Raw genomic sequence first — 23739 nt, forward strand, 5'->3', positions numbered from 1 at the left:
TATATTCTCTTCATTTATCTCTAGACCAAAAACAACGGTGTGAACCTAGATGTCACAGAGTCGAGTCAAATAATTAAAATGAAGTTTCTTAGCTCCAGAAAAAAAAAAAAAAAAATTAATGCTGACAAGAATTTTCGTTCTTGTCTTGGTAAAGTGAATAAGTGGAAAAGAAAAGAACATGAAGAAAGACAAAATGAGAAGTGGGAAAGAAAAAAACAGGAATAAAGGGAAATGAGATGCACACGACTGCTAAAATCAATAGAAAATATGTTTGAAAAAAATTAAACCATTGATGGAAGAAAAAAGAAAAAAACAAAAACCTCACTTCATAGTTTCTTCATTTATCTCTTGACGAGAAAAACAATGATATGAACCCGCGTGTGCTATAGTCGAGTCAAATAATTAAAACGAAGTTTGTTAGCTAAAAGAAAATAAATAATGTTGACAAGAATTTTCGTTCTTTTCTTGGTGAAAGTGAATAAGTGGAAATGAAAAGAACAAGAATAAAGAGAAGACGAGTTGAACGCAACTACTAAAATCAATAGGAAAATATCTTTCAAAAAATTAAACCATTGGGGGAAATAAAAAAAATCCTCAATCCATATTTTCTTCATTTATCTCTCGACCATAAACAACGATGCGAACCTAGATGTGACGACCTATCCTTATTTTCTATATAATTTTCTCCCTGAGTGTGTAAAGTGACGATTATGCCTGGTTAACTAAGTGACATGGATGTACATCCTACAGTGCATCCATACTTGTTGGCATATGCACACATATTTCATTTGAAATCTCTTTACCACCAGACTTTCATGAGGCAATCCGACTACTTCTCGTAACTCCAGAAAACAGATTTTATAGATGTCAAGTTCAATGGCCTGATTGGTTGCTGTTTCATTGATATAGTTCCCAAAACGAGATCTTACTTGCTGCTGCTTGTACGCATGAGTCGATTGGTTGTTGAGACCGTAAACGGTTTAATATCATACCGAGTTTTATAATAGGATGTATATCATATCCATTAGGAGTTCTGTAATGGGAACGCAGGAAAAATTTGAGGAAGGGTAGGATTGTTAATTTTGGTTAACGGAAAGTTGGCGGAAATATTAATTTTGGCTTGAATCCTAACAGACTTCACCACGAGAGTTTAAATCCGAATTTTTTCATCACCGGGGTTATCTTACGATTACCCTAACATCACGAAAACCATTAATCCAATTTAGCCAAAAATTTAAAATGACATTATTATTCAACGTATTGGGTGGATCAAAAAATTGTACAAAATGTTAAATTGCCACATAAGCCATTAAATATCAATTTAATGTTTTAAATTTGACATCTCTTTTGGAGATGTCATAATATTACTTAGTAGGTACTCCAATATGATTTAACTCATCACTTGGAATCCGAAAATTTATAGCTCACTCAAAGCAAAACCATTCCAGGCGAAATAAATAAGAATTTAAATGACGAGACTCCATCGTCACTTAGTACTACGGTCAAATGGTATTCTTCTTCACTTATAAATGAGAGATCTTATATTCAAATTTCGTCAAAAATAAATTTGAATCAAATTATTGTTAGTCTATTATGAGTTATAAATTACGGGACCCCATTTGCCTTTCATCCGCTGTCCGAAACGGTTGGTAAGTGGCCTATTTATTGCTCTGGTTGGTGAGCACAATTATATATGAGAAAATGTACGTACTTGGGAAAAGTCCAAGACCCCGTGGACCATTCTAAATCTAACGACTTGTGTTGGGTTTGCTGCATGATATCTTCATTTTCAGATTTCCAAAACACTAGCTAGCTAGCTTCTTAATTTGTCCATTAAACCCCCAGCCTCCTAATTCTCCATCTTGTAGTGGTTGTAGTTAACATATGTACTTTGTCGTAATTTCAAGAAGCTCCTCATTCGGGTTTTGATGGCTCAAAAAATGGATAGCTCTGATGACAAGTAAGTCGGCCAAACAAGGTTTCATTTTTCTTTTAAGGGTTAATATCAGTTTAATATCTTAAAGTTTTTGGATTTTCAATATTTGGTATATAAAATTTTTTTCATTCGAGAATGGTACCTGAAGTCATAATTTTAGAACAGCCTTATACATCTGTTAATATTGCTATTAAGTCAACCGTTAACTGATGACGTCGCACCCACGTGGGCAATGATTAGAGTCCGCATATCAATATAAACCCACGTGGATATTAAAATATCAAAAAACTTAAAAATTACAAAATAAAAAGAAAAAATTAATAAAAGTTAAAAAGGAATTAAAAATTAAAAAACTAAAAAAATTAAAAATCAAAACAAATTTTCTTTCTTTCCTCCTTTGATCTCCACCATCAGGAGCTCAACAAGGATTTTGGACAGGGACGAACATTGCGATCGCTAGGTTGCAAGGGCCTTATTCGGTGCGGCGCTGTTGGCGGGGAATGGCTGGGTCGGGAGGGGAAGAGTTGGATGGGAAAAATGGGGAATTGGGAGGGGGAGAATTGGAACTGGAAAATGGGTACTTTGAGGGAGTTGGGTTCGAAGGAGGGGAAGGCGGGGATGGAGATGTGGCTGAGTTGTCGGCGGCGAAGAAGGTTCCTGCGGCAGAAATGGCTGATCTGGGCGAAGAAGAAGATGACGACGTGGGTTGATCCGAATTGGGAAATTGGGTTTTGGTCTGAAGTGTTGAAAACAGGGGTGAAGTGGGTAATGAGGGAGGAGATGTCGAGCAACTTAAGCCACTGACGCATCTGCTCGATTCCGTCGCGGATGGCGTTGCAGACGTCTAGGGCTTTGACGCTGCGTTCGAAGTATTCGGAGATGTAGCGGTCAACGGTGGATTTGGAGATGTGGGTTTTAGTGGAGGAGAGGATGAGAGTTTTGAACTCCTGGTGTAAGCGGAGGAAGGAGTCGAGGAGGTCTCGAAGGCCATGGGAAGGAGAGGAGGTCGTGGGAGGAGGAGGAGAGGTGGAGGAAGCAATCGACCATGGGTTTGGAAAGAAGAAAATTTGTTTTAATTTTTAATTTTTTTTTAGTTTTTTAATTTTTATTATTTTTCACTTGGCTATATTGATAAGTAACGCTCAGTCATTGTTCACGTAGGCGCCACATCACTAGTTAACAGTTGAATTAACAGCAATCTTAACGGATATATGAGATTGTCCTAAAATTATAATTTTGGGGTACAACTTTGGGATTAAAAAAACTTCATATACCAAATGTTGAAAATCAATAAATTTTATAATAATAAACTGAAATTAAACCTTCTTTTGATATCTTTAACATTTTTTTTTTCCTTTTCAAATTAAAACAAAGAATTTTTGCATCAGATCAATATGCATGGTTGTTCGAAATAGGAATCAACAAATCAAACAAATGAATTTCATGCGTTAATTCTAGTGTATTAATTGTTCAGCTCGTCGCCACGTGATGAAATTTTAAAGCTTGCAAAGAGATCAAAGGGATCAATGCTAGACTCAACAGTATCAATATTTGTTGCAACGTTTGGGTATCGAAGGAGGAAGTCTTATAAAAGAGATGGAGGAGATGGATCAAAGTGGTCAATAGACTCAATAGTTGCAATAACGTTACAGATATTGTATCCGATCATCGTGATGGTTTATATTGGCCCTATGCTTGTGGACCCTTTGTTCTTGTATGTTCCTATCATCAATGAAAATATCAAGTGTTTCGCGTTGGACGAAAAATTAAAAAAGACAGTTATTGTTTTGTGATCATTTACAGATCTCCCTTACGTATGTGAAACCATCTATCAAGTGCTGCCTGTGTTGCACGCATTGATATGTACGGACGGGAACAGTTGCTGGTGGAGAGAAGCAGGTCGGCTTTTTCGCCCAGAATTCCTACTTCAAAGCATTTTACCTGTTCTTCCTATTCCACAAGTAAGCCAATTACTTTTCTGGAGTTAATTATTTTTCGTAATCTCTTAAGTCATATATTAGGAATTAGGATAATTTGATTTTGCTGATTCTGTCACACAACATCCAAAATTTAATTACTAGTTACATTTGTGTACAGATCGTAATTTTAATTTTCCTTCCGAAAATGACGGGCTCAAGATCGTTGAATGGAATGAAGTTTTTGAACTCACTTATTCTATTGCAATATGTTGCACGAGCTTATCCAATATTCAAATTCTGTAAGAATTATAACAAGTCAACACGTGAACTTAGCAACAACATTGCTATGAGAAAGAAAATATGGATTCCAGGTCTATTAAATTTCATTATGTACATCCTTGCTAGCCATGTAAGTTATCGTCTTATCTTTGTTTGTTTTAACTGCTCCATATATAAGTTGCTTTAAATATTGTTGAGTTACAAATGTAATTCTTGGTTTGTTAGGTACTCGGAGCATTTTGGTACTTTTTTTCTATTCAACGAGAGATAGATTGTTGGATTTCTACTTGTCGAAGTGAAAATGGATGTGACTTAAGTACTTTACAATGTGATAATTCTAGGTTCAGAAATATCACACTTCTACATGATTTATGTCCAACAAATCCACCAAATCCAGTGGTATTCGATTTTGGCATATTCCTTAACACTCTCCAGTCTGGCATAGTGGGAACAACATATTTTTCTCAAAAATTCTTGATGTGTTTCTCATGGGGCTTACGAAATCTAAGGTTTGTCCTACATAAGTGTTTTTATTCTAAGATATTGCGTCATGCATATGGTTTTTTTTTTCCTACAACACACCGATGCATGGGATGCGCCACATTGAAATTGACTATCAAAATTCAGTTATACAAATCCAGTCGTCTAAGTCCTTTTTCACATAGGGATTTGTTATTCTTCTCCAAACTTTCTAAATATATAGAAAGAAAAATACTTTTATGAGGGGTGCATAATTAAATTTTTAGAGTGTTAATAATAGTTCCGTTCAAATATTATTTTAATATATTGCTCCAATGATTTCTGCAGTTCTTTTGCTTCAAATCTCAACACTAGTATTGTTCTCCAAACTTTCTATATGTGTGTGTATATAATATATATATATATATATATATATATATATATATGTGTATATATATATATATAGAGAAAGAAAAATACTCTTACGAAGAGTTCATAATTAAATTTTTGAAGTACCAATAATAGTTCTCTTAAAATACTATTTTAATATATTATCTATTTTTTTTATTTATTTATTTTTAGAAATACTATTTTAATATATTGCTCCAATGATTTTTGCAGTTCTTTTGCTTCAAATTATGCATGGGAAAACGTCTTCGTAATTTTTATTTCGATGAGTGGTCTAGTACTATTCATATATCTGCTTGGACATTTGCAGGTCGGTGATGAGTTATATACTGTATATCTGTTCTCTTTTGAGTAGTTTCTACATATATATGCATGTAAACTTCAGGATTTAATAAACTCAAGTCCAAAACCTCCCCGTTGTGGAGTAGACATTTATGCAGGCAACTACCAGAACATATAGGATACGGCTGAGGAAGGAAGTCATATCTCAACAAATACGTTTCATGTTACCTGAATATGGCATCCCTGATAAACTTCCGAACGCTAAGTCCCCTGAATCTGTAGCTAAGGCGATTTGGGAATTAGTAAGAGAAGCACTTGAAAAGGACGAAGATCTTCCGGTGAAGAATATCTTCTCTTTACTTCCTGGGGAACTTAAGGAACTTATTAAGAGACATCTCTTCTTGGATACACTAAAGAAAGTAAGTTCCTAATGTCCTATCTCTCTCAATTTCTCCATATGCCACTACTACAAAATAGAGCTTTCATGACACTTACTAAATTTTTTAATGACATTTTTTTATTAAAAACGTTATTAAAATAAATTGATGACGCAACTAAAAAAAACCAACGGGAAGGATTTATAAAAAAGAAGAGCGTCGCGTGAATTCCTCAAAATTTCCTAAGCCCTCACGACTCATTCACTCCACTACCCAACCCACTCCCAGCCAACTCCCAGATAGAGAATGAAATATCAACGCTCTCTTTCTCCTCAAGACGGAAGACTCACTGTCTTTCTATCTCTCCCTCTATTTCTCTCTCTCTGGGACGCCCACAGTCTTCATCAACCAGATTGATTGTTTTCCCCAAATTTCACTCAAAACCTAATTGTGTATGGTAAGTTTGTTGGAATGGTTATGGGTTTTCTAGAAAATAATTTCTATATTAATCTCTTTTGTGAAGTTGTATTGATTAGTCCGAGCTATGTGGCTGGACAGATTTTAGTTTAGCCTTGACATTTGCTAAAGTAGTTGTTGTACAAATTGTAGTTTAGCCTTGTCATTTGCTATGTTGGTGTTTGGGCCCAAAATATTTTGGTTAGGCCGAGCAGTCAGATGTGCTCGGCCCAAGGTAATAACAGATGCTATGGGCCGAATAATAAAACCCGGGCCAGCTGGCAGGGTCAGCCGAATCCTATCTCAAGAGGTCCAGATAAGTAGGAAGGATTGAGGAAATCCTGGTGCGACCAGGATTCTCGACCAGCAAGAAATAAAGCCTCAAAAGGAGGAAGATTCAGAATCCCAGTGGGAGTAGGTTTGTTCGAACCAGAATCGAAATGGGACAAGGACTCCCAATCCAAATCAGAGGAGGTTTCAAGGAATGGGGTACTATAAATACACGAGATCATGCAACATTCAAAAAGGCCCCTTCAAATCATCATACAATTGCCCTGCGCAAAACCTCTCAAACACCTTGAGATTTTTCCTTTTCTTTTTCTGCCAACACACCTTCAGTTTGGATAAACAGCACTGTGGAAGCGCCCGGCGAGCACCTTCAGTTTGGATAAACAGCACTGCTGCCGCAGAACCAGCCGACCGAGAAGCACCTTCAGTTTGGATAAACAGCACTGCGTCGAGGTCGACCGGTTATCTATCTAAGTCTCGGGCGAGAAGGGTTTTCGAACCTTTATTGGCAGAGGTCACCTTGCTAGCCCTCTCGGCAAAGTCAGGTGTTACGAATCACATTGCTCGGCGTACAGGGCGCCGAGTGGCTTTATGATTGGATACTCGCAAGTGGGTTTCAGGGTTCGGCATTCTGACGGCCGAACGACGTTTACCATCAAGACCTACATCACGTTTGAGTATCTGTGCCCATACAGTTTGGTCTCGATTCGACGTGCTTTTACTCTCACGAATAAAATCATAGTGACCGAATCGGGCTCTGACGATTTGTGAACTCCGCAGAATTAGCAGCCTTGTCTTCAGGCTATAGAACCCAGAGACCGAGAGTGTTCCTTCCTCGGTCGCAATCGCAAGATAGAGAAGTCAGCAACGTGCTCAGAGCGACATCAGCAAATTTTACTCCTCGGCCGAGCTCGGCCGACGAGTTGGCACGCCCCGCATTCAACCGAAGGACATAGTTAGCTTATTAGTTACTCGGCCTGCGCGCCACGTAGGTTTTGTAATTTTTAGAGTCAACATTTTGGCACGCCCAGTGGGACCTTTGTGCTAAACCTTCGGAGTTCATGACCATTGAGACACGGTCCACGAAGCAGAAAACAACCATGGGAAAGTCAACGACTGACTTGCCAGTGCAAGGCCTTGGGCAGGATTTGCACTCTACAAAAAATCCGATCACAGTTGCGCCGCCCGAGGCCACAAGTGTAATACGCCGAGAGAATGAAATTTGTCTCGGCGGGCAACCTCATAACCCAGCAGTCCCGAATCAAACGGCTGGAATGTTCATGGAAGGGATTGTGGAAGATTGTGACGACGATGGTGGAGAAGGTTCCGATCCACCAACTAGGACATTCCTTCGGCGACGACTGGAGGAACAATATCGTCAGGTCGAGCAGTCGATCGGTCAGAAGATGAATGATTTGCTAGAAGCAATACGTAGTAACAGCGATACACAGACCAGAATGCTCGAACTATTGGTTAGTAAAGCTTTCGAAGATGGCCAGGTCGGCCCACCTCGGCAGCTTTCGACGAATGTGCCAATACCAGCCGAGAGAGGGCCCGCCCGACCGCAACCAATCACCTTAGAAAGAAGAGGTGGACCAGGAAATAGATCCGAGGGACCAAGCCAGGGAGAAGAAGCCGCTTCCGTAAACATGACCGAAGTCCAGAGAATGATTGATTCGGCCCTGAAGAAAGGGCCGAAGTTTCCAAAATTCATTCATCCATACCCGGCTTATGTAGAAAGGTTTGAATACCCACGAGGATTTAAGATCCCTGATTTCAGCCTCTTTGCCGGGGAGTCGTCTTTATCCTCATTAGAACATGTGGCTCGGTTCACAGCGCAGTGTGGAGACGTCAATAGCGACTTCTACAAACTACGTTTGTTTAATTTTTCACTGACAGGTTCAGCTTTCGCCTGGTACATTAATCTTCCACCCAATTCTGTGCAGAGTTGGGAAGAGTTGGTCGAAAAATTCCATGAACAATTCTATCGGCCAGGGATGGAGATATCCGTATCATCCTTGGCCAGGATGGCTCAAGCATCCGACGAGTCTCCAATGGAGTACTTAACAAGGTTTAAGTCGGCCAGGAATTGGTGCCGAGTACCACTCCCCGAAGTGGAGTTCGTCAGGATCGCCCTTAACGGATTAGACGTGGAGTACAAAAAGAAGTTTCTGGGGGCAAATATTCGGGATATGTACGAACTTGCTCAACATGTCGAACAATATGATTATCTGCTCCGAGAAGAAAAGATATCGAAGTCACCATCCCGGGGGACGTTGTATAAGAACCCCACGGTGAGCTATGCATCGGCCGAAAGTGAAGACCCTCAGTATGTTAGTGTGGACGCGGCTGAGATAATAATAGACAAACCTTATGTTTGCAAGGCTTTGGCGCAAGTAAATACCAAAGACGCCAAAACCCGTTTGACCGCCGAGGAAACGGGCAAGTCATCAAAAGTATACACTTTTGATATCACCAAAGCTGATGCAATTTTCGATCAGTTATTGGCAGCAAAGATCATCAAGCTTCGGCCAGGACATACTATCCCTAAGGCCGATGAATTAAAAGGAAAGATATACTGCAAGTATCATAATTCTAATAAGCATGCAACCAATAATTGTGTTGTGTTCCGGGACACAATTCAAAGCTGGATCGAAAAAGGAAAGTTGAAATTTCCGGAAAAGATGGCGGTCGATGTTAATCCTTTCCCTTCGACGACGATTGGTATGGTGGATGCTCACCTTCCTAAAAACAAAGGGAAGGCCGAATACGTACCGGTGCAACATGTCCATAAACGGAATGGTCGCACAAGACTACAGCTCGATATCTTTTCGAATGCACCACCAGCGGAACAATCGAGGCCACCCGCCGATGAGCCTATGACAAGGTCAAGTTCCGACGAGGCTCATGGATCAAAGGTGTTATGTGACCATTGTAAAACACCAGTTGAGCCTGGGAGGAAGACATCTTCAACACCACCCGCGGCCCCTACAACATCGTCGACAGGGTTAAGTCCACGACATCAAGTGTTTGATCGACTCGGCCCACAAGTACGGCCGAAAGACCAGACCTCGGTCAGGCGGCGTCTGGATTTCGACGCACCTTTCTACAATGAGGATTATTACTCGCGCAATGCTAATAGTTCGGCCTCACCAGCCGATCGCAAAACTTTCAAACCACCAAGGACATCGGATCAACGCTGGTACAGTTACAATTCTCCGACTGGCTTATATACGGCGTTATCTAAATCTCAAAAACGTCGCCGCCAACGGATAGATTGCATGGCTCGGCGACGAGTAGCGCAGGCCAGCCCGGCCAACCAGTGGCAACCAAAAAAGGCCGTGGAAGATATTAGCGAACGGCCAACCCCGACTATCATGACCGAGTTAGCCGAAGGGAAGAAAGTGGCGGATGTTGGTTTCGAAACCACCATTGAGGAGGCTGAGAAACGTATTAAGATCCTTCTCCGGCCTGGGGAAACTAGAGCTCGGCTAGAACACTTCACACAAGAGGCCGAAAGAAAACTTTCCCCGTTACCACCGCGCGAGCCGTTTATTAAAATTCGGCGCAACTTACACCCCCCATTCCTCGGTGAATCCTTGGAATACATGCGAGAGTTTCATAAGAAATACTCCGCCAATGACTTGTACGGACTACCCAAGGCGTGTCAGGAAGCCCTCAGCCTAGCTCTCACTTGCCCCGACGCCGAGCAAATCATTCAAAAAACCTCTGACCCAGCGATTAAGGCAAGGTTCCAACATATACGGGAGGCTCGGGTACTTGGTTTTGAAGTCGATCCCTATACAGATATCGACACCTCTGAATTACCTTTTTCGCTTGATGACCTTCAGCATTTGCGCTATCATTTCGAAGTTTTTTCGGCTGTATCCCTCTTCGGCCTCACGGCCGACGAGGAAAAACGGATAGCACGGTTGGATGCATATCTAGACACGAGGAACGCCCGTATTGCCTATGAAGAACGAGCCCGAATAACGAAGGACCACCATAAGTCTTCAGCAGTCAACATGGTCGAGGAAAATAGCCAAACCACACTCGACGTGGTTAACACGTCTCAAATACCGGCTCTTACCGAGGAACTCAAAAGTCTGATCGAGGATGTTCCGGCGACCGATACTATGGTTAGTTCTGCAGAAGACGACGACCACGATCCAATGGGTCCCTCGGTCCTCGAACAAATGGAGATCAGTATGGTCCACGTCCTACCAGCCGAATTCCAACCAAGTGCCCCCCAGTCGAATTTCTTGGATGGGGACGTGGTCACCGAGGAGGCAACACAAGTAGATTTCGTCGCAAACGACGACGACCGAGAAACCCGAAGCACGGACAACCTTAAGGCGGCTTTGGCCGAGCTATTTCCTCGCTCCCCTTCGGTTAATCTCCAACACCTGAAGCCGTTGTACGTCACGGCTCACATCGAAGGATTCCCTATTTCCAAAGTGTTTGTCGACTGTGGAGCCACAGTCAACATTATGCCAATATCTGTCATGAAGGCTTTACGCCGTTCTGATAATGAACTCATTCCGTCAGGGATCACTATGAGCAGCTTCGTTGGTGACAAGTCTCAAACCAAAGGAGTGCTACCTTTGGAAGTTAGCATTGTCGGTCGTCAACACATGACGGCATTCTTCATAATTGATTCCAAGACCGACTATAACGCATTACTTGGCCGAGACTGGATCCACCAAACCAGTTGCATTCCTTCATCACTATACCAAGTTCTCATCTTTTGGGACGGCAAATCGGTCACCGTCCATCCGGCTGATAATCAACCATTTGAGACCAACATGATTCAGGCTCGCTATTATGACGATCACGTCGGCTACATCACCCTCCAGGGCCTCAACGAGGATGGGTGGCCGACGAGAATTTCGGTACAAAAAGTGATTGACGTCGGCGCCGAGACTGTCCAACAGGATTCGGCGAGACTTGGTTTGGCGAACTTGGACATCAATGCCGATGATTGAGCACACCACGCAAGAACGGCGTCAGGCCGCGGTTTCATCTACAATGGAACGTCTGCTGGCCCATTGGTACGCCATTACCAAGCAACCACATTCTGGCATCAATTTGGTCGAATTTCTGGCCGAAGCAGATGACGGCCCCGTTCTAACTTTCGATAAAGTTCAGGCTGCGCCGGCCGAACTCGAAGACCATCGGCCTCAAGTCAAGGACCCGTTAGAAGAAGTTAACGTAGGCACAGCCGATGACCCTCGAACATTGTTTATTAGTGCGTTACTTCCCCCAGCCATGAAGGTCGAACTCCGTGAGCTACTCCATGAATTTAAAGATTGCTTCGCGTGGAGCTATCATGAAATGCCAGGCCTCGACCGAAACCTTGTGGAGCATGAGCTACGCATCAAGGAAGGGTGTAAGCCTTTTCGACAGCCTCCTCGCCGATTTTCGAACGAAGTACAACTCGGCATTAAGGAAGAATTAGTTCGGCTTCTAAAAGCCGGGTTTATTCGGACCGCTCGGTATGTCGAATGGTTGGCCAATATCGTCCCCGTGTTAAAGAAAAACGGTGCCCTTCGCATTTACATCGATTTCCGTAATATAAATCTGGCTACTCCCAAGGACGAATATACAATGCCGATCTCAGATTTATTAATTGATGCCGCAGCTAATCATGAACTATTATCTTTCATGGACGGTCATGCGGGTTACAACCAGATTTTCATCGCCGACGCTGACGTCCACAAGACGGCTTTCCGTTGCCCGGGGGCACTTGGTACTTACGAATGGGTAGTCATGCCTTTCGGCCTTAAGAACGCCGGCGCCACATATCAACGAGCCATGAATATGATCTTCCACGACTTAATCGGTACAATCGTCGAAGTTTATATCGATGATGTGGTCGTAAAGTCCAAACGTCGTCAAACACACATGGACGACCTGAGGCAAGCGTTCCTTCGCATGCGCAAGAACAACCTCAAGATGAACCCGGCCAAGTGTGCTTTCGGTGTTTCGGCCGGTAATTTCCTAGGATTTTTGGTGCACCATCGCGGCATCGAGGTCGACGAGAATAAAGCCCGCGCCATCATCAGCGCCCCACCTCCAACGACAAAGAAACAGCTCCAGTCGTTACTCGGGCAGATAAATTTCCTCCGTCGTTTCATCGCCAATTCGGCCGGTAAAATGAAAGCATTCTCTACGCTCCTTAAGCTGAAGGAAACCGACCGATTCGAATGGCGCGAAGAGCATCAAACTGCGTTTACGCAAATCAAGGTGGCCCTTTCTACTCCACCCGTGCTCGTTCCACCTTGTCGCAACAAACCCCTTAAATTATACATTTCGGCAGCCGCCGAATCCATTGGTTGTCTCCTCGCGCAAGATAATAATGTCGGGCGCGAACAAGCTATCTTTTACCTTAGCCGAAACTTGAATTCCCCAGAGCTCAATTATTCACCCGTCGAAAAACTTTGCTTAGCTTTGTTTTTCGCCGCATCCAAGCTTCGGCATTACATGCTCCCCACAGTTACGCAGGTCATCGCCCAAACCGACGTAATTCGTTACATGCTGACTCGGCTTATTGTCAAAGGCCGAATCGGGAAATGGACACTCGCCTTATCCGAGTTTAGCCTTCAGTATGTACCCCAAAAGGCCGTCAAGGGGCAAGCCCTCGCCGATTTCCTGGCACAACACCCATCCCCTTATGGTTTTGAGGGGGGCGACGTCGACATCAGTTTCGTCACCACACGTGATAACCATTGGACTATGCATTTCGATGGCTCCAGCACTTCGACTTCGGCGGGTGTCGGCATTGCAATTCAGTCGCCCGACCACTGCCGATGGTATTTTTCTCTCAAGTTGGATGTCAGCTGCACAAATAATCAGGCCGAATATGAAGCCCTCATTATCGGCCTACACGTTTTACACGATCTGCGGGCCTCTCGTGTTCTTGTCCTCGGTGATTCCGAACTTGTGATTAACCAATTGAACGGCATTTTTCGTTGCATGAGTTGTACTTTAGCGCCATATCACATGGTCGCCACCTACCTGGCCGAGTCATTCGAACGGATCACGTTTGAACATATTTCACGAACCCACAATACCGATGCCGATGAACTCGCCCAGATCGCCTCCGGAGCACAACTCATGGGGGGCAAGCTCGGCCGAATCGCAGCCACAGGCCTGCAATCGTACCCGGCCTTGATCGATCGGCAAAACTTCCAGCGCACACACGTAATACGTACTAGAGTAATGTCACTCCCATCCCTACTAGAACGAGGTGACCCCGTGGAAGTTTGTGCTGTCGAGGTAGAACCAGATGATTGGAGAAAGACGATGTTACGATACCTCGATAATCCCAACAGGAAACACGACCGGAGAACGAAGGTCCTTGCCACAAACTACGTGTCGTACCAAAATGAGTTGTACCGCAAAGGCGAGGACGGGTTACTACTATTGTGCCTCGGCCCACATGAGGCCGACCAAGCAATGGCCGAGGTACATGAAGGTATTTGCGGGGCACACCAGTCTGGACGAAAAATGCGCTGGCTGCTTCGACGACACGGTTATTTTTGGCCCAGTATATTAAAAGATTGTATCGAATAGGCACGAAGATGCGTACCATGCCAAATTCATGGACATGTGCAGAGAGCCCCGGCCGAATTACTGCACTCGGTTACTAAACCATGGCCATTCAGAGGTTGGGCAATGGACGTAATTGGCAAAATCACGCCATCATCGGGGGCAGCAAAACACGCGTGGATAATGGTAGCAACTGACTATTTCACTAAGTGGGTCGAGGCAAGATCATACGCCGAATTAACGGCCAAGGAAGTATGCGATTTCGTAGAAGAAAATATTGTGACCAGATTCGGCGTGCCAGAAACGATCATAACTGATAATGGCACTATATTCACGGCCGATAGGTTTAGGGAGTACGCGGCAAGTTTGAACATCCGACTCGAACAATCTACGCCGTACTACCCACAGGCAAACGGGCAGGCTGAGGCAAGCAATAAAGTGTTGATTGGCATCCTTGAAAAAATGGTAAAAGAGAAACCTGGTTTGTGGCATTTGAGGTTGAATGAAGCATTATGGGCATACCGAACCTCACCTCGGTCGGCTACCGGAACCACCCCTTACGCGTTAACTTATGGACACGACGCTATGTTACCGGTCGAGTTAAGTATAAGCTCGTTACGAGTAATCGAGCAGAGCGATTTGTTCAGTATTGAGTATTGTCAAGCGATGCGGCAGGAATTAGAAGATTTAGAAGAAAGTCGAATCGACGCGGGTAACTTATTGGTAGCGCAAAAGAAAATTGCCGAGCGAGCGTATAACCAGCGTGTAAGACAAAAAACGTTCGGCGAAGGTGAATTGGTTTGGCAAACTGTGTTGCCTATCGGGATTAAAGACCCCAGATTTGGGAAGTGGTCGCCGAATTGGGAAGGGCCATTCATCTTTCACAAAGTCCTCGGCAAGGGGGCATATCATCTAAGAGATCGGACGGGTTCAGTTCATAAATTACCGATTAATGGAAAGTTTTTAAAGAAGTACTATCCAATTACATGGGAAATGCAGGAGTGAAAAACATTGTATTAATAGCAAAACGACCATTGTATTAATATCAAAAGTCATTACAAGAAGAACAAATACTAATACAATGATAGGGTCCTAAGGGGTCGATGGGAGGAAGGTCTCGAGGGCAGCTTTTAGCTCTAGCCACTTGGCTTCGCTCAAAATTATCTCAGCCTGCCGGGTCTTCTTGTTACATTGCAGTTGCTGGATACGCCGTGCACCGGCAGCGAAGGCCGTTAGCCGAGTCTTGTTGGCCTCAAAGTCCTTCTCAAGCTCAGAATCAGCGGCCGACCTTTGCCGTTGAAGGTCAGAAATCTGACGGTGGAGGTCAGAGATCTGACGATCGAACTCGGACAGCTTGGCTTTCTTCGCCTTGATTGCCTCCATCTCCACTCGGCCGGCCTCATGCGCGACCTTGGCCACCATCAAGTCGTCATCGGCCTGCAAGGCTCGCTCGAAGACAAGAAAGTGTTGCCGAGTTCGCTCCAAGAGGTCGGTAAGGAAGGAGATACCCTCCGGGCTCAGATGACCACCGCTGGCGAGGTCATTGAGACACTCTCCAACAGAGTCAAGGCCTTTGCACCGGAGAGCTTGAGAAGCAGTCAGAGACAAGACTTCGTGCAGCTTCACGAAGACTTCGGCGGGCGTGGCTCCCACCGATTCGGCCGGAGCAGCAGAGGAGCCGGCCTCACCGGTCGTGCTCTGGAGTAGAGCGTCAAGCTCCATTTCCCACGACGGCTGCACATAAGAGGAAAATTTTGTGAAGAACAGTAAAGACGTGATGTAGTGCATAAAGGAAAAAGGAGAATGTTTTAGACCTGCCGAGAGGAGACTTCGGCCATGCCCTCTAGGTCATTGCTCGAACCCAGGGAACTTAATGGCCGAGCCCAGTGCCTCAGACCGCTACGCAATTCACGCGGCCGATGGAGGTCATCTATATTTGATGGCCACGATGGCGGCCAGGAAATATAAACAACGCCCCTCGGCGCATAAAATTGTCGGTGAAATGAATGTTCGGGCACCTGACATTTAATGGTCTTAAAAACATGTATCAAAAGAGAAAATCAACACAAAAGAAGAAAGACTTACAAAGGCCGAAGAGACTTCCTGCGGAGGAATGGGGAGATCTGCGTCATGCGGATGAATCGGCGACTCGGCCGTGGCCTCAGGGTTGGCCATGGGTCTCTTGCCGCGATCCGCCACAGGAGGAGTCGGTCGAGCGGCCGCCTCGACAACCGGAGGAGGACAGACGGGAGGAGAGCTGACTGGTCGGCGACGGCGTTCCAGGGGGACCTCTTCGCTCTCGCTCTCGACATCCTAGACAAAAAGAGATTATTTTATGACCAAAAAACCTGAAGGAACAAGAGTAGAAGCAGAATTATACCTCCAAAACGACCGTTGGAGTCGGGGGTGTTTCGGCAGGAGCAGCCGATTTCCCCATTTCGGGCGCCACGACCGGCTCTGAAGTTGGAGCGGATGCGGGTGCGACGATTGGATCGGCTTGGGAGACGGCTGGAGGATTCGAGGTTGGAGGTGCCTGGGCAGCCGGCACAGATGGAGAGCCGGCAGGAGCGGGCGTCCCAGTAGTGTTACTGGGGACGACATGAATTTCCCGGTCGCCCTTCTTCGCCAATTTCTTGACGCGTTTAGAAGGACGAGGGGCCTCTTCCGCCGGCTCGGCCCCTTGGTGGGGGCGTTTGGCAGGGATCGACCGCTCGGTGACAAGGGTCCTCTTCATAGGCGCCTTCTTCGCCTTTGCCACCGCGGCGACCACTTCCACTGTCCTCGGCACGCGAACCCCTGAAAAGCAAAGTAATTAGCAACGAGGATCAAGTGGTAAAACAAAGGAGGAAAGAAGAACGGAAAGACTACCTTGGGTCGACTCCTTAGGCTGTGTCGAGGATGTTGACCTAGGGCGGTCGCCGAAGATCTTCTTCGCCAGATCTTCGGCCGAGGCGCCGAAGAAGTTGCAGGTATACTCCTCCCACCAGTCCCCGAAGGTATCAGTTCCCAGAGATTCAGGGACCGCCGGCCGAATCCGGAATTTCCTGCACTTCTCTTGGAACTCCTGGTCGGACGTCTTGCACTCCCTCTCAGAGGAACCGGTAAGACGCCCCCGACTTAGGAGTGACCGAGAAGCGAGCAGGGGGACGGGGCTGCCTTGAATATAGCCGAGCTGCCGGGCGACAAAATGGGGGTGGTAGACCTCCCAGCCAGCTCGGCGGGCATCGCAACCCAGTGGAAGGTCGCGAGCCAAAACAAACGACCCCCAGCGCTGACGAATGTCCCCATCCTCGGACGCGGCCCACGCGGCCGTAGGAAGCTTGAGCGAGGAAGGGTACTCTTGGCGCCGGCACACCAGGAACTCGTCATCCGTAAGGACATCTAGGCCGAGGAAGTGTTTGAAAACCTCGTCGGCTCGGTGAGGTGGTGCCGGTCGAGATGCCAGTTGAAGACCGAGGGCAGCCGTTCGCTGGAAGGCAGGGACCTCCGGTCGAAGAGTAGAGAAGTAAACCTGCAACCAGAGTTGGAACACCCAGAGGGGTCCGTTCTGATGCGGGTCGATCTTGCCAATGGTCGCCTCGGCCAGGCAACGGTAGAGATTGGCGAGTATGGCTGGACTGAGCGCCAGCAAGCGACCATTAGCCAGTGCCTGGGCCACCGGCATGTTCTCCACCAGGCATTTGTTCGACCAAGTACAACAAATGAATTTGTTGTACCAGTAGAAGAGGAAGGCCTCGTGCTCTCCCTTCCTAAGGCTTTCCTCGCCTCGGCCGGCGAAATGAAGAATGAGAGTGTTGTAGTTGAAGAAGTTCTTGTGGAGCTTCTGAACTTCTTCCCTTGAGGGCTCCCGATCACCCCGGCTTAGCGTCTCGACGGCCCTTTCGTCGAATAGTGCCTTCAGGTCGAGAGGAGAAGGGTATCCGGAAAGGGCGGCGTCAATAGGAAGGCCGGTCGAGGAAGTCCCAAGGATGGCCGAGACGTCGAGGATGGTGGGGCCGAGAGGGCCGAAAGGCAGGACCATGGTGTTGGTGGCCGAACACCATAAACTCAGGGCCGCCATGAGCAGCTTCTTATCCATGGCAATCTCCATGGTTGACAGAATAATGGCATCGTAGATGCCGAGAGCCTTCCACTCCTTGGAGAAGAAGGAGCTCATTCGGTCGACCCAGGCGGCCCAGGCCGTGGTGGTCGAGGGCCAAGCTCCTTGAGGACAAGCCAAGCACCATTTCGACCAGTCAAACCCTTGAAGCAGGGGGGTTAGACATTGCTCCTTGAGCAAGTTGGTGACAGACGACGGCACTGCGTCTTTGAAGAGGGGACCCAGAATCTGGTGGGTGGTGGCCATATCCTCTTGAAATCGCAGCGTCTTGACGGCGCTTCGATCGATGAATGACTTGCACTTATTGATCTCATCGGAAAGCTTCGAAATAAAGGAGGCCATTTGCAGAAGGAAGAACTGGAAAAAATTGCAGAAGGGCTGGAAGGTTTGATTTGAGCAAACAAAGATGAGAAATTAGAGATTATGGAGTTTCTGAGGGCGTAAGAGGCGAATGGCAGAAATGTGGGTATTTATAGGCTTTTCAGAATGAATATCAAACGTCTGGAAGTCAAAAGCGCTGGTTCAGATTGGGGGGAAATGTAACCGGGAAAGTCTGCAATCATTTCGGATATTTTGGGAACCTGCGAAAATGGGATCGAGGAGTCGAAAATCCAGGATGCACGATGGCGTGTGGCGACAGGTTCAATGCATTTAATAAGGATGAGACGGTTCAATTAGTGCACGGTTTCGAGGCCCATGAGTGAAGCTTTTGAGAACGGCGGAGAATCGACACGTGGCCACGCGTTGGGGGCAACGAGGAAAGTGCAATCATGTCTCATAAATATGCAGGAATAATGATCATTAAGGGAGTAAAGTTCAAAAAAGCAATAAATGTTTTCGCTTCTTCAAGGTCGAGGCCCGACCAAGAGGTGACAGTCGGCGACCTCAGAAGCGAGGGGGCAATGTTTGGGCCCAAAATATTTTGGTTAGGCCGAGCAGTCAGATGTGCTCGGCCCAAGGTAATAACAGATGCTATGGGCCGAATAATAAAACCCGGGCCAGCTGGCAGGGTCATCCGAATCCTATCTCAAGAGGTCCAGATAAGTAGGAAGGATTGAGGAAATCCTGGTGCGACCAGGATTCTCGACCAGCAAGAAATAAAGCCTCAAAAGGAGGAAGATTCAGAATCCCAGTGGGAGTAGGTTTGTTCGAACCAGAATCGAAATGGGACAAGGACTCCCAATCCAAATCAGAGGAGGTTTCAAGGAATGGGGTACTATAAATACACGAGATCATGCAACATTCAAAAAGGCCCCTTCAAATCATCATACAATTGCCCTGCGCAAAACCTCTCAAACACCTTGAGATTTTTCCTTTTCTTTTTCTGCCGACACACCTTCAGTTTGGATAAACAGCACTGTGGAAGCGCCCGGCGAGCACCTTCAGTTTGGATAAACAGCACTGCTGCCGCAGAACCAGCCGACCGAGAAGCACCTTCAGTTTGGATAAACAGCACTGCGTCGAGGTCGACCGGTTATCTATCTAAGTCTCGGGCGAGAAGGGTTTTCGAACCTTTATTGGCAGAGGTCACCTTGCTAGCCCTCTCGGCAAAGTCAGGTGTTACGAATCACATTGCTCGGCGTACAGGGCGCCGAGTGGCTTTATGATTGGATACTCGCAAGTGGGTTTCAGGGTTCGGCATTCTGACGGCCGAACGACGTTTACCATCAAGACCTACATCACGTTTGAGTATCTGTGCCCATACAGTTTGGTCTCGATTCGACGTGCTTTTACTCTCACGAATAAAATCATAGTGACCGAATCGGGCTCTGACGATTTGTGAACTCCGCAGAATTAGCAGCCTTGTCTTCAGGCTATAGAACCCAGAGACCGAGAGTGTTCCTTCCTCGGTCGCAATCGCAAGATAGAGAAGTCAGCAACGCGCTCAGAGCGACATCAGCAAATTTTACTCCTCGGCCGACGAGTTGGCACGCCCCGCATTCAACCGAAGGACATAGTTAGCTTATTAGTTACTCGGCCTGCGCGCCACGTAGGTTTTGTAATTTTTAGAGTCAACAGTTGGATAACGAGATTGATCATTGTTTTTTTTTTTTTTTTTTTTTTTTTTTTTTTTATAACTTTGTGTTCCCCTTAATACCAATTCTGAATTATATTAACTATTACTTTTATCCTTTTTAAAAAAAAAAAAAAAAAATCTTTAGATTGTGTGTTCTTGTGGGAGTTGGTGTTTATAGCACACCACATGTTTGATAAAACTCCTCATAAGCTCTGCTTCTGTTTTTTATCTTTAGCCTGCAACAGTTTATATATTGTGCCCTCATGCAATCTCGTTAGTTTTAGAATGGATAAATCTTGGATGTCTATGGATAGAAGAACAATCTTGATGGATTGTTTGGATTTGTAGATCCTGTCAGAATCCCTCAAAAGGCCGGCAGAAAGGAACAAAGATCAAATGCACTGGCTCTTAGATTACAGAACTGCAAAAAAGGACAATTAATTTTTGCTCCGTATAACAAAGGGTTATTAGTACTATGTGTTTTGAATTTTTTTGTTCCTAACAAATCAGTAGTTGACCATTGTGTAATAAAGAATGCAATTATTTATGTTTTGTAGGTTTCATTGGTTGTTGGATATTATTGACCCCTACGAGGAATTAGTGTATTATATGGACTCACTTAATTGGATACAGATAGATCCTGGAATGAAGGACATTGTTGAACTGTAAGTATTTGGATATACGTTTGTCCTTATTTCATGCATTTCAAGATTTGAATATATTCATGTGTTCTTATCCTCTATGTGCAGATCACTGAAGATGTTTAAAGCTCAAAAGGGAATAAAGGGTTGAAAAAAATATCAATTGGAAAGTAGTAAAGGTGAGGAACATTGTGTTTTGACTTTAAATTAATCTGACTAACTTACATTTTATACTTTGTTATTTGTATATGCAGTGCCCTTTGCAAGAAGGAATTGTAGAATGTGGATATTATGTGATGAAATACATGAAGGAAATCATTGATGATCCGAACTGCTCAATTATTACCAAGGTTAGTACTACTATTACAAAGAGCACTTAAGCGGGTGTATTCGCTACTATCTTATTAGTATTAGTTCTTTGTATGTAATTTATAGTTCAGGCAAATTAATTTACAACTAACGATGGTTTTTACTCAAATCATTGGTAACTCATGAAGGAAATCGGCATAACTATACTAAATTACTTGAATGTTCACATTATTGATGATGAGATGGATTGTTGTTAGCGTGATTTGTAGTGTTTAATTAAAGTTAATTACAATAGAAATTGGAACTTTTGAATCTTCCAAAAGATGCCCAATTGGATTTTAGCTCATCAAAACCATCATGGGTATTCGTGTATTGAGTTGATTCAAGTAATCAATGGGTTTGTTTTTGTTTTCCTTGTCTGGATTCAGATTCTAATTCTTGATTTATTTTTTGTCTTCAATAAAATTGTAATGCTAATCTATCTTTAGTTTACGTTTGAATGTGATATATAAATAGGTTCAGATATGATTTTGTTAAGCCATGTTGTGTTTGAGCTTGGTGTTATTTACCATCAAGATGAGGCCTTTAAAGTACGAAAAATACGAGTAGAGAACCCTTGTTCTTTCTGGGCTAGTTGATGCTAATTGACCACATCCTTATTAGTTAAATGATTGAAAATAGTTTTTGTCCTGACATGTTCTCTTTTGGTTGTGATTTGTTGCAGTTCAAAGAAAAAGCTACATACACTCAACAGGAAATTGATGTATTAAGAATAGAGTGGGCTGAGTATGTTGATGACTTCATCCCAATAGATGAAACACTAGATTAGCTAGTTTGTGAAATTTAAATTAAGCGAACTAGTTTTAGTTTAGTAGGAAACTCTACACATTATATTGTCTCTTGTAATACTTTGGTAGTGCATGAATTACAAATTTATGAAGCAATATTGTTTAATTTGAGGTAAATATCTTGCTTCTTGGATGAATTATGTAAGTCTTCTTATATATGCCATCATACATATTTTAGGACATGTATTGAATCATTTATGACACGCTTTGTGTGTCATGGGTAATATTCAATGACGCTGCAGTGCTATAGTACATGACGCTATACATATGTCATGTTTACTATACCATGACGCTCATTCCTCTATTTATGACATATATTCTGCATCTCAAATTGAAATAGATGACACGCTTTTTTAATTCAATAACGCTTGTTATGTGTCTCTAAAAGCTATGCATGACACTGTGTGTGTGTCATGATTAGTATACCATGACACTCATTCCTATGTTTATAACACTTGTTTCATGTCTTAAATGGTAATAGATGACACAAGTTCTTAATTCAATGACGCTTGTTAGGCGTCCTTAAAAGTAATATATGACATTCTTTCAATGTCATAAAAAATATCTTTAATGACACCCACAAAGATGACGCTAAACCCTTGCGTCATTAAACTTTTAACATGACCCATAAAATGTGTCATGTATGTAAAAATTTGTAGTAGTGTGCATAGCTCTATTTAGTTTTCTATAAACTTGTGGTAGTAGATGGCTTTTCAAATAATCTAGTTAACGAATTCAAGCTATTATATAGATAGGAGCATGAACTCCTCTTTGAGTTCTTTTGGCGTTCTTTCTTGACTGTACTTTTGAACAGTTGATTATCTTCCGTCTTAGTAAAATGATGTTGCTTATTGGATCTTATCGATGTAGTCTTAAGTTTCTAATTACATGTATGAATTAACCCCAGTTGCCAGGGCTTGAAAACAAGGACAGACAAGTGTTGGATGCAATCACGAAGGATCTTGAGCCAGTTAGCTATGCTGATGGTACCTATATTATTGGAGAGGGGGAGCCACTAGATAGGATGCTCTTCATCACGCAGGGCATTGCACTTGCTTACAAGACTGGAACTACTGGTGGCGAAAGTGGCTCGTCAAGCACTACACCTATTCCGAAAGGTGAGGTTTATGGAGAAGAACTTATGGCTTGGGCGGCAACATCTACCCAATTTTCCGGCTTACCCATCTCAGACCAAACCGTCAAGTCCCTATTTTCCGGCTTACCCATCTCAGGCCAAACTGTCAAGTCCTACGGAGAAGTTGAAGTCTTTGCAATCAGGGCTGCCAGATTAAAAAGTATTGTCTCCGACTTCCCGACGCATTTCAACAGAGAGGATATTACTATGGTGTAAATAACTAGTAACTAGATTTTTAATTTAAATTTTTTATATATTCAGCTATTTTTCAAATTTAAAGAATTTAAACGTCATCTACTTTCCTCAACATTAGCAAAACACAAGAATACCTGTCAGGTTCAATTGTACCACAATTGTAATAGAGAAAGCTCTTTATGTGAGTTTCAATGTCTGTTACAGTCGTAATGAAGGTTTAAGCAGCAATCCAAAGACTCCCCTCAACAGTTCCATTGAGAAATTGACTAATACTGTCGACTCTAGACCAATACAAAACTAAGTTGCAATTCTTCTGAGGGCAGGTCTAGAGGAACTTCCTAACCAAAGATTGGTCCTATAATAATTCATCACTATGTTTTTTTTTTGCTAAATAGGATCCAAATTCAATCACTCCAAGTAATACCAATCATGGAATCGAACGAGAAAGAGTCCGTTTCCTTTCCTACTTGCATTGAACAGATTCAAACAGGAATCCAAAAATATAGCTACATACAATGCAAATGCCAAAGTCAGAAACAT

General features: G+C 44.0%; 1 pseudogene; it reads left to right on the forward strand.

The window, feature by feature from the left end:
- The first annotated feature begins 1826 nt into the window (after positions 1-1826).
- On the forward strand, positions 1827-23260 carry LOC137723661 (cyclic nucleotide-gated ion channel 1-like; annotated as a pseudogene).
- Positions 23261-23739: the final 479 nt, after the last annotated feature.

The sequence above is a fragment of the Pyrus communis genome, chromosome 17 (genome assembly GCF_963583255.1).
Source record: "Pyrus communis chromosome 17, drPyrComm1.1, whole genome shotgun sequence".
Lineage (NCBI taxonomy): Eukaryota > Viridiplantae > Streptophyta > Magnoliopsida > Rosales > Rosaceae > Pyrus > Pyrus communis.